The sequence below is a fragment of the Bos taurus genome, chromosome 13 (genome assembly GCF_002263795.3).
Source record: "Bos taurus isolate L1 Dominette 01449 registration number 42190680 breed Hereford chromosome 13, ARS-UCD2.0, whole genome shotgun sequence".
NCBI classification, from domain to species: Eukaryota; Metazoa; Chordata; class Mammalia; order Artiodactyla; family Bovidae; genus Bos; species Bos taurus.
In genome coordinates, this window is record NC_037340.1 from 72,869,272 (window position 1) to 72,880,587 (window position 11,316).

The window sequence follows — 11,316 nt, forward strand, 5'->3', positions numbered from 1 at the left end:
GGGTGAGATCAGTTCCCCATATTCTAGACCCTGGGTGTGTCACTGCTCCCTGAGGTTTCCCTTAGCCTGCCCACACCTCTGTAAACACGCCATTCATTAAATTTGCCTCAGTTGAGCCAGTGGTTCTCGACCTGGAGATCTTGCTTCTCAGGAGACATCTGGCAACATCTGAAGACATTTTCAGTTGTCATAATTGGTTGTGAGGGTGCTGCTGGCATCAAGTGGGTGCAGGCCAGGGATGCTGCTAAACATCCCACAATGAACAAGGCAGCTTCTCTCCCCAGCAGAGAATTATTCAGCCCCAAATGTTAATGGTGGGACTTCCCTGGTGGTTCAGTGGTGAAGAGTCCGCCTGCCAACGGGTTCCATCACTGGTCTGGGAAGATGGGTTCCGTCACTGGTCTGGGAAGCCTCCACATGCTATGCAGCAACTAAGCGCGTGTGCCATAACTACTGAAGCCCTTGTGCTCTCGAGACCACGTGCTCCGTAACAAGAGAAGCCATCGCGATGAGAAGCCTGAGCACTGCAAAGAAGAGTAGCCCCCGCTCGCCCCTAGAGAAAGCTCACGCACAACAGTGAAGACCCAGTGCAGTCACAAATAAATAAGTATAAATAAATAAAATGGCTATTTTTTTTTAAGTAAGAGCCCCAGTCTGTTATGTTATAGTGAAGGGTCACTGTTAGGAAGACCGAGGGTGACCAGTTGATCCTTTTTTGCCCGGGACTTTTCCACTTTTGAATTCCATGGACTATACAGTCCATGGGGTCACAAAGAGTCAGCCATGACTGAGCGACTTTCACTTTCCAGTTTTAGCAGTGCAAGTCCTGATTCCTGAAAGCCCTCTCAAGTCTTGGGCAAACTGAGATGGTTTGTTACCTTAGCAGGTCAGATGATTGGTCTGCCCACAAAATTTAAAAATAATAAAAGCCTAACATATGTTGAATATTTATTATGTGTCAGATGCTTGTCTAACATTGTTATAAGTATTAGCTCATTTAATCTTCATAAGAACCCAGTGAGGTAAATATTAGTATCCCCCTTTGTACTGTGGCACAGAGAGGTACCACAATTACCTGAGGTCACACAGCTCCTGAGTAATAGAGCCAGGATTTGATTCCAAATCATCAGAATCATATTTAATTATGGCCTTTACTATACATTTGAATACAGTTGACCCTGAACAAAGTTGGGGTTACAGGCACCCATCCTCCGTGCAGTCAAAAATCTGTGTATAACTTATATCAGCCCACCTTACAATGGTTCCTCCATAGTAGTGGTTTCTCCAGTATCTGCAGTTCTGCACCCATGGATTCAACCAACCATGGATTGTGCAGTATTGTAATATTTACTATTGAAAAATATCTGCATAAAGGTGGATCCACGCAGTTCAAATCCATGTTGCTCAAGGGTCAACTGTATATTTTAAAAGATCTTTTGATTAATAATAATAATGATAATGGGTTTCCCAGGTGGCACTAGTGGTAAAGAATCTGCCTGCCAATCCAGGAGACATTAGAGATGTGGATTCATCCCTGGGTCGGGAAGATCCCCTGGAGGAGGGCATGGCAACCCGCTCCAATATTCTTGCCTGGATAATCCCATGGACAGAGGCAGCCTGGCTGGCTAATGGTCCATAGGGTCGCAAAGAGTCAGACACGACTGAAGCAACAGCATGCATGCATGAAATAATGATAATAACAATAATCATGAAATATATTTTAAAACTTTTTAAAATAGTAATAATGATAATATATATACGTGTGTGTGTGTGTGTGTGTGTGTGTGTGTATGGACTTCCCTGGTGGCTCAAAGGTTAAAGCGTCTGCCTCCAATGCAGGAGACCCAGGTTTGATCCCTGGGTTGGGAAGATCCCCTGGAGAAGGAAATGGTAACCCACTCCAGTATTCTTGCCTGGAGAATCCCATGGACAGAGAAGCCTAGTAGGCTACAGACCACAGGGTTGCAAAGAGTCAGACACGACTATATATATATATATATATATATTTGGCTGCACCACTAAGAGACCTATGGGATCTTAGTTCCCTGACCAGGGATTGAACCTGTGCCCCTACAGTAGAAGTGTAGTCTTAGCAGCTGAGTGCCAGGGAAGTCCTAAATTTTTTAAGCATTCAAATATACCTTCCAAATTTTAACCCAGTGGAGACAATTTATATTCTAACTTGAATGATCAGATTTTCCTGTAGTGTAGATCACAGAATAAAGCATGTTGGGGGCCACTTCTGCTAAATTAAAGCTGGAGTGGAAGACTAACATGTTTACAGGACCAAACAACAAGGTCCTACTGAGTAGCACAGGGAACTATATTCAATATCCTGTAGTAAACCATAGTGGAAAAGAATATGAAAAAGAACGTATATACATATGTGTGTAACTGAATCACTTTGCTGTATAGTAGAAATTAGCATAACATTGTAAGTCAACTATACTTCAATAAAATAAGTTTTTAAAAATAGAGGTCATATGTAACTAACAAAAAATAAAATGCTTACAGGGCCAGGTGGGCAATATTGGTGGGTAAGGTGGGCCTGTGCAATAGGGGGTGGTGGGGACTGTGGCAAAATGGGAACAGAAAGCATTGTTGAGAAGGGGCAGCCGGGATTCAGCTCCAGGCACTTGAGATCGGGGGCCCAAAAACAGCAGATCTTCTAAGAGAGGCCAGACGTTGATTTTTAACAGCAGCCAAGACAGTGAAGACAAAACAGAAACACTAGGTGCATAAACCGAAACTTACCTGTGGGTCAGACCCAGTCCCTGCCCACTACCCCTAGTGACCTGTTTTTTTTTTTGTCTTGTTTTTTTTAATCACTATTTGGTGCTTGCTTCAGCAGCACATACACCAAACTGGAAAAAGACAGAGAAGATTAGCACGACCCCTGTGCAAGGATGACGTGCAAATCCATGAAACTTTCATATTTGGGGAAGGGGATATATGTAACATATAGCTGACTCACTTTGTTATACAGAAGAAACAAACACAACATTGTAAAGCAATTAAATGCCAATAAAAAAAGAAAAAATAATAATATATGCAAAAACCATTTAAACATTTTAAAAATCGCTTTTTGAAACTGTGGTATATTCATACAATGGAACACTATACAGCAATGAGAATGAACAGACAGACTCCAGCTGTAAAAAATACAGATGAATCTCTCAAACACAAGCCAGATACAAATGAATATGCCCTGTATTTCATGTCTGTGAAAGTTCAAGAGACCAAAATAACCTAGGGTGTTAAGGGTCAAGATCATGGTTACTCTGTAGAGAGGTGAGCTGTGAATGACTGGAAGAGACACAAGTAAGGCTTGTGGGGCTGGCCAGGGTCCCCGTCTTCATCTGGGTGCCAGGGACATGGTGGTGTTCTCTTTGTGAGTATTACTGAGCTGTACGCTTAGGCTTGGTGCATTTTTAAAAAATGTATGTTGTATACTTTAATTATATAAAAATTTTGAAACATACACATACACAGACTTTTACCATTTGGAAATATTTCTATGGATGAAGCAGGATTGTGCTTGAATACAAAGGAAACCAAATGCTGGAATAATTGACTTCAGAGGCTGGGTTTCCCTGCAGAAAGCCTCTGAGAGCTCTTTGTTGGGTATATAAAAAGAACACATTGTCAGGAATGCCCTGATTTGAAATTATGGCATTCAATAAAACAGCTCCATTTTTCTCAAGGATCATTTGTATATCAATAACTGCTGAGAATCCTGTCGATTTTCTTCATTTCTTTTACTCAGATTCTTGGGTGTTTGAAATTATAAAATAACTTTCTATCTCATTTACATATCAGGCTTCCATGGGAAAGGGGTTTCGTGGCTAAGAAAATACGAGAACCTGAAGGTTGAGCTTCTAAAATCCTGCCTATCAGAAGCAGGATGTGCCTGGAGGTGATTCAAGGACAGGGATGATGGGAGGGGAATGTCCGTAAGGAGGGAGGCAGTGGGGAGGGGAGGCTGCAGCCATTTCTCAGAGGGCGTGTCTCCATTTACAAAGGGCCTTTCTTTCCGTTAGTCATCTCTTCAGCAAACACGTCCCAAGTGCCCACTCCGTGCCAGGTTACAAGTGTGCAAGTTAACCTTAGAATCACAAAGACGGGACTCCTAACACTGCCAAGACACCATCAGAGCCTATGACTGGGACCCTTGCTGGGTTCCACTGACCTCCCAAACAACCCAGATGGACCCCTCCTCTCGGCCTCCACCCTCCGCCCTGGCCCTGACCATCCCCAACTCCATGGGCGCCACCTCACTCATCTCCCTGCCCCTCTCAGGCCCCTAAATCAGCTCTCCTCAGAGTGTTTCTACGAAACACAAGTCAGAAGATGCTTACTTCTGGAGTTCCCTGGTGGTCTAGCCGTTAAGGAATCACCTGCCAACCCAGGGGACGTGGGTTCGATCCTTGGTGCGGGAAGATTCCACCTGTTGTGGGGTACCTAAACCTGTGTGCCGCCACTACTGCAGCTCATATACCCTAGAGCCCATGCTCTGCCACAAGAGAAGCCGCTGCAATGAGAAGCCCGCAAACTGCACCTAGAGAGTAGCCCCCACTTGTTGCAACTAAAAGTCCACATGCAGCAGTGAAGACCCAAGAAAGATCTGGCACAGCCACAAATAAATAAATAGATAAATTTTAAAAAGAAATTTATTTATTTAAAATTAATAAAAAAGAAGACGACGCTCACTTCTATCTTAGCCAACTCGAAAGTTATACCCAGGCCACAGAGAGTAACATCCGAATTCCTTCCACGGCTCCCAGGCCCCACATCGATCTCCTCTGCTCCCCTCTCTCCAGTAATGCAGGTCCATTTCAGGGCCATTGCTCTCACTGTTTTCTCGGCTTGGACATCTCTTCTCCTACCTCTTCAAATGTCTGCTGATTCTTCTTTTTTTTTTTTTTTTTGAGACTTTTTGATGTGGACCATTTTTTAAGGCTTTACGGAATTTGTTACAACATCACTTCTCCTCTATGTTTTGGATTTTTGGCTGCAAAGCCTGTGGGGTCTTAGTTCCCTGACCAGGGATAGAACCTGCGTCCCCTGCATTGCAAGGTGGATTCTTAACCACTGGGCCACCAGGGAAGTCCCTATCTACTGGTTCTTGCGATTCAGATGTCACCACAAATGTCAGCCACCCCCAAGCAATGGGCAACACAGGGGCCTCTCCATGGAGGACTGCAAAGCTGGGGACAGGAAGATGGCAGGCAGAACCATCCTGGGTGATGCTGTGTACTCCTTGAATTTTATACCATGTGCATATTCAAAGATTATTAATTTGAAGCAGAAGTATCTCCTTTGGGAGGCCTCTCTGGAAAGTGACCTTTCCCATTTACTTCCTCTTACGGTGCTCTAATTCTCCTTTATGAAGTGTTTAATACCATGTGTAACTGCCTTGGGTTTTGTTTTACTTTGACTCTTTTAACATTTTTTATTTTTGGCTGAATTGGAGGGGTTCTCTAGTTGTGGTGACCAGGGGCTCCTCTCTAGTTGCAATCTGCCGGCTTCTCATTGCAGTGGCCTCTCTTTGTTGCGGAGCACGGGCTCGGGGCACACAGGGAGGCTCGGGGCACACAGGCTTTAGTAGCTGCAGCTTGCCGGCACTAGTGCTCAGGCTCAGGAGTTGTGGTGCTCGGGCTTAACTGCCCTTACTGCGCACGGAATCCTCCTGGACCAGGGATGGAACCCGTGTCTCCTGCATTGGCAGGTGGATTCTTAACCACTGGACCATCAGGGAGGTCCTTGACTCTCTTTTTAGTTTATTTCTATCTTCCTGTCACGAGCACAGGGACTTTGCCTGTCTTCTCTACCACTTAGCACAATCTGGGTAGACAGTAGGTCTTCAAAAAATATTTATTGAATAAGTAAAGAAGAGAAGGGAGGGAGAGAAGGAAGGATGCCTGGGATGATAATGGAATTACCCGGGCAAAACTGGGGCTGGGAGCGTTGGGGCTTGAGGACCTGAAGAAGGTCAGGCCGATGGATGGACGTGTGAGAGCAGAGAGTGAGGCAGGCAAGATAATGTCCATTTTACACATGAGGAGTCTAAGACTCAGGGAGGGCAAGGGACTTGCCTAAGTCATCTAGGAGGCCAGGGTCTCAATTTGGAATCTAGGTCCCAAGTCAAGATTAAATAGAATCTCATCGGTTTGAGCACTTATGTCTACTGACTTATGAGTTGGGTATTATTATCACTTCCCCATTTAACCAATGAAGAAACTGGGGCACAGGGTGGTTGAGTGACTTGCCCTGGTCACACAGGAAGTAGCTGAGCCTAAAGCCTTTCTCTGGCTCTCAAGGGCTCCCAGTTTCCAACCCCCAGTCTTCCCAAGCCTCTGGCCTCACAAAAGCCCCCACTTAGCCCCTGGAGGAGCTGTGAGTTCAAACCCTGACCTGCTCTAGAGCTTTGGACAAAGCCAGGAAACGCTGTGAAACGCTCTGGGAGCCGGGTTCCCCCCAACTCCAAACTGAAAGAAGGCAAAAGTAGCCTTGCTGTGAGAAAAAAGTGATAAAAATAATTATACAACTTGTTAAGTGATAAAAAATAATTGTAGGGCTCCTGGCAAACAGCCTGAGCCGTAGAGATATGGTCTAATGATAGGAATTTATGGCTCTGTGGGTGCAGCCTTTTTGAGGTGGGGGTGATAGGAGGTGGGGTCATGAGTGGGGTCACAGGCAGAAAACTCCCAGCAGCCCCTTCTTGGGGTGAGGCCTGAGCCCCTCCCCTGCCATCCTGGGCAGTGATTTCTGGGGCTCTCTGACAGCCACATCCCCCAGCCCATGGGCCCCATTAGTCATCCATCTGGTTGTGGCTCGGGTCTCTTGCCACTTGCCTTCTTGCTGCTACTACTGCTAAGTCGCTTCAGTTGTGTCCGACTCTGTGCAACCCCATAGACGGCGGCCCACCAGGCTCCCCTGTCCCTGGGATTCTCCAGGCAAGAACACTGGAGTGGGCTGCCATTTCCTTCTCCAATGCATGAAAGTGAAAAGTGAAAGTGAAGTCGCTCAGTTGTGTCCGACTCTTAGCGACCTCATGGACTGCAGCCTACCAGGCTCCTCAGTCCATGGGATTTTCCAGGCAAGAGTACTGGAGTGGGGTGCCATTGCCTTCTCCAACTTGCCTCCTTAAAAACCTATAAACTAGAGGACTTCCCTGGTGGTCCAGCGGCTAAGACTCCTTACTTCCAATGCAGGGGGCCTGGGTTCGATCCCTGGTCCAGGAACAAGACCTCACATGGTGCAACTAAGATCCATGTGAAAAAACCCTATACTATCAGCACTTCATAGTGACTTGGTTCAGTCACTAATTCTCGGGGTCCTGGGAGAAGGTAGGGAACAACTTTTGGAGGTGGAGTGAGATCCTGAGGGCACAGTGACCCGTTCCTTCTGCATCAGAGGATGTTTACTGAGGTCCCAATCTGTGCCTACTCTAAGGTGGCCAGGGGGAGGTGATGACTAGATACTGACTTGCCCTGGGTCAGAGTGCCCTGCAGGGGGACCTCAGGACTGGGCAGTGGGTTCCAGGTCTAAGGACTGCAGTCTCCCCACCACAAAAAAGACTGGGAGTGGCTTACCCCTAGAAGCATCCACAGCTAATTCTTAAAGACATCAAATTAGAACTCTAGTTTTTACGAAAAACAAAACCTACATACCATAAAAGCTCAGATAATGCAGAGAAGCATAAAGAAGAAAATTCAAAACACTGATGTTTTATCATCCAGAGGGAAAAGAAAACACCCATAGCAGAAGTGGCAGAGCTACGGGGTCAAGAGCACACAGCATCTGAGGCCAAAGTGCCCCGATCCAGGTGGCAGCTCTGTGCTACCTGGACAGCCTAGAGAGTGTTAACTCTGCCTGCACAATCGTCTAAGGCAGCACCTGCCACACACGGCTGTTAGGAGCACTACTTCCAGAGGACCTAGCACAGCACCCACACAGAATGAGTGCTGCTACCTAAGTGACTGTTCAATGAATCCTTTCTCACGCATGCTCCGTACATACAGCTACACCCATGAACTGGATTTTTAAATATACTCAACGAGATAGTCTAGGCATCTTTCTACGTCTTTAAGTTCATTTATGTAAGAAAGGCTTTCCATTTTTTTACAATAATCAGAATTTTTAATTAATCGATTGACTTATTAATTAATTTATTGGCCACACCATACAGCACGTGGGATCTTGGTTTCCTGACCAGGGATCAAATCCATGCCCCCTGCAGTGGAAGTGTACAGTTCTAACCACTGGACCGCTAGGGAATTCCCTGGAACGAAGGTTTTTTGTTTTGTTTTTTTTTTGGAAGGAAGGTTTTGATTTAAGCGCTGAACAGCTTACACATTCAGAAGCCCCTTCCTGACTGCAGATCCCCACCAACATCCCTTCAGAGATGTTTGTATCTGCAGAGAGCTTTCTGCAGATGCCCAAGGCAATTCTGTGTAGCGATACAGAAACTAGAGCCCACAGACAGCAAATAACATGCCCAGGGTCACAAAGCTGGGACTTGAATCTCTCACATCTGGACTCCAGAAGCAGAACTCAAGACAGAAAAATTCGCCAGGAGGGTTTTAGAGTCAAATGGATGTGACGCTGAATTCCTGTTCTGCCAGTACCAGCTGTGTCACCTCGGGCCAGTCTCTTAACCTACCTGAGCATCAGTTTTCTCATCTGTAAAATGGGGCTGCTGAGCCCTATTACACACTGTTGCCATAGAGATTGCTGTGCTCAGTCACGTTTGATTCTTTGCAACCCTATGGACTGTAGCTCTTGAGGAGCCCACAGGCTCCTCAGTCCATGGAATTTTCCAGGCAAGAATACTGTTGTGGATTGCCATTTCCTACTCCTGGGGATCTTCCTGACCCAAGGATCAAACCTACGTCTCTTGCATCTCCTGTATTGGCAGGCGGATTCTTTACCACAGCACCACCTGGGAAGGCTCATAGAGATTCTACTACCCGGGTAACAGCTGTTGTTCCTGGAACAGTAATGCCTGAGGGGCTCCATGCTAAGTGCCTTTCACACTATATAGTTATAGTTCAGTCTCTCAGTCGTGTCCGACTCTTTTTGACCCCATGAATCGCAGCATGCCAGGCCTCCCTGCCCATCACCAACTCCTGGAGTTCACTCAAACTCATGTCCATCGAATCAGTGATGCCATCCAGCCATCTCATCCTCTGTCATCCCCTTCTCCTCCTGCCCCTAATCCCTCCCAGCCTCAGAGTCTTTTCCAGTGAGTCAGCTCTTCGCATCAGGTGGCCAGAGTATTGGAGTTTAGCTTCAGTATCAGTCCTTCCAATGAACACCCAGGACTGATCTCCTTTAGGATGGACTGGTTGGTTCTCCTTGCAGTCCAAGGGACTCTCAAGAATCTTCTCTAAAAAAAAAGACTAACAAACAAAAAAAAGAGTCTTCTCTAACACCACAGTTCAAAAGCATCAATACCACATAACTAATGAGAGGCCCATATAAAGCAGGCAAACTGCACTGTGAGAGCCCTGAGAATGTATATTTCACAACAGGAGGGGCTTTGGCTCTTTTGCTCATCGTGTTACTTCAAGGCCTGATGCATAACGGGTGCTCAAAAAAAATTGATGATAAAACTAATTTAGCCAATATTGATGACAAAAGGGCTCTGGGACTTACCAGGTATAAGACTTTCGACAAGACTCTTAACACCTCTGAACTTCAATTTTCTCCCAGGTCTAATGGGTACCATGACACAGGCACCATTCATCAGGTGCTAACACTGTACTGGGCCCTATTCTAAGAGATTTACATGTAATATCTCCTTTAAACCTTACAACACCCTTTGAGGTACCATTACTAACCCAATTAAAGTCAAACCAGCTGCGATCAAGTCACTAGGTCAAGGTCTTACAAGTAGTAAGAGGTGGAGCTAGGATTTAAATCCCTCAGGACTCTGATGCCAGACTACACTGTTTAACACTATCTAGGCTGCACTTCTGAGGGTAACCCTTCCTTCTCCTCAACCATACAAAGAATAAATGTATCAAGATACATTCATGGAGTGGAATACTACACAGCAATGAAAAAGGGAAAGTTATAAATAACGAAAACAATGGAGGTGAATCTCACAATTATGTTAAAAGGAACCAGGCACAAAAGAGTACTAGACTCATCAGAAAAAAATATAGGATATTTGGTTAAATTTGAATTTCAGACAAACTATGAATTTTTTTAGTATAAAAATATTCCAGCTGAGCTATTTAAAATCCTAAGAGATGCTGCTGCTAAAGTGCTATATTCTATGTGCCAGCAAATTGGGAAAACTCAGAAGTGGCCACAAGACTGGAAAAGGTCAATTTTCATTCCAATCTCAAAGAAAAGCAATGCCAAAGGATGTTCAAACTACTGTACAACTGTGCTTTTTTCACATGTGAGCAACATAATGCTCAAAATCCTTCAACTTAGACTTCAACAGTATGTGAACCAAGAACTTCCAGATGTACAAGCTGGATTTAGAAAAGAGGAACCAGAGATCGAACTGCCAACATTTGCTGGATCATAGAGAAAGCAAGGGAATTATAGAAAAACATCTACTTCTGCTTCATTGACTATGCTAAAACCTTTGACTGTGTGGATGACAACAAACTGTGGGAAATTCTGAAAGAGATGGGAATACCAGACCACCTGACCTGTCTCCTGAGAAACCTGCATGCAGGTCAAGAAGCAACAGTTAAAACTGGACATGGAACAACAGCCTGGTTCCAAATTGAGAAAGGAGTCCATGAGGGTTGCATATTGTCACCTTTCTTGTTTAACTCACACGCAGAGTGTATTAAGCGAAATGCTGGCCTGGATGCATTACAAGCTGGAATGAAGATCGCCAGGGTAAAATCAACAACCTCAGATATGCAGATGATATCACTCTAATGGCAGAAAGTGAAGAGGAACTAAAGAGCATCTTGGTGAGGATAGTGAAAGAGGAGAGTGAAAAGTTGGCTTAGAAATCAACAATCAAAAAACTAAGATCATGGCATCTGGTCCCATTACTTCATGGAAAATAGATGGGGAAAAAGTGGAAACAGTGGCAGATTTTATTTTCTTGGGCACCAAAATCACTTTGGATGGTGACTGCAGCCATGAAATTAAAAGACGCTGCTCCTTGGAAGAAAAGCTATGACAAACGTAGACAGCATATTAAAAAGCAGAGACATCACTTTGCCAACGAGGTCGGTATAATCAAAGCTATGGTTTTTTCAGTAGTCATGTATGGATGTGAGAGTTGGACCATAAAGAAGATTGAGTCCCAAAGAATTGATTCTTTCAAATTATGTT

The 11,316-nt window shown here is 44.9% G+C and overlaps 2 non-coding genes across 2 annotated transcripts; both read left to right on the plus strand.

The window, feature by feature from the left end:
- Positions 1-1,797: 1,797 nt before the first annotated feature.
- TRNAW-CCA (transfer RNA tryptophan (anticodon CCA)) lies at positions 1,798-1,869 on the plus strand. The gene has a single exon. It is a non-coding gene; the product is annotated as a tRNA-Trp (tRNA).
- Positions 1,870-2,835: 966 nt separating this feature from the next.
- On the plus strand, positions 2,836-2,938 carry LOC112449432 (U6 spliceosomal RNA). The gene has a single exon (XR_003038001.1). It is a non-coding gene; the product is annotated as a U6 spliceosomal RNA (small nuclear RNA).
- Positions 2,939-11,316: the final 8,378 nt, after the last annotated feature.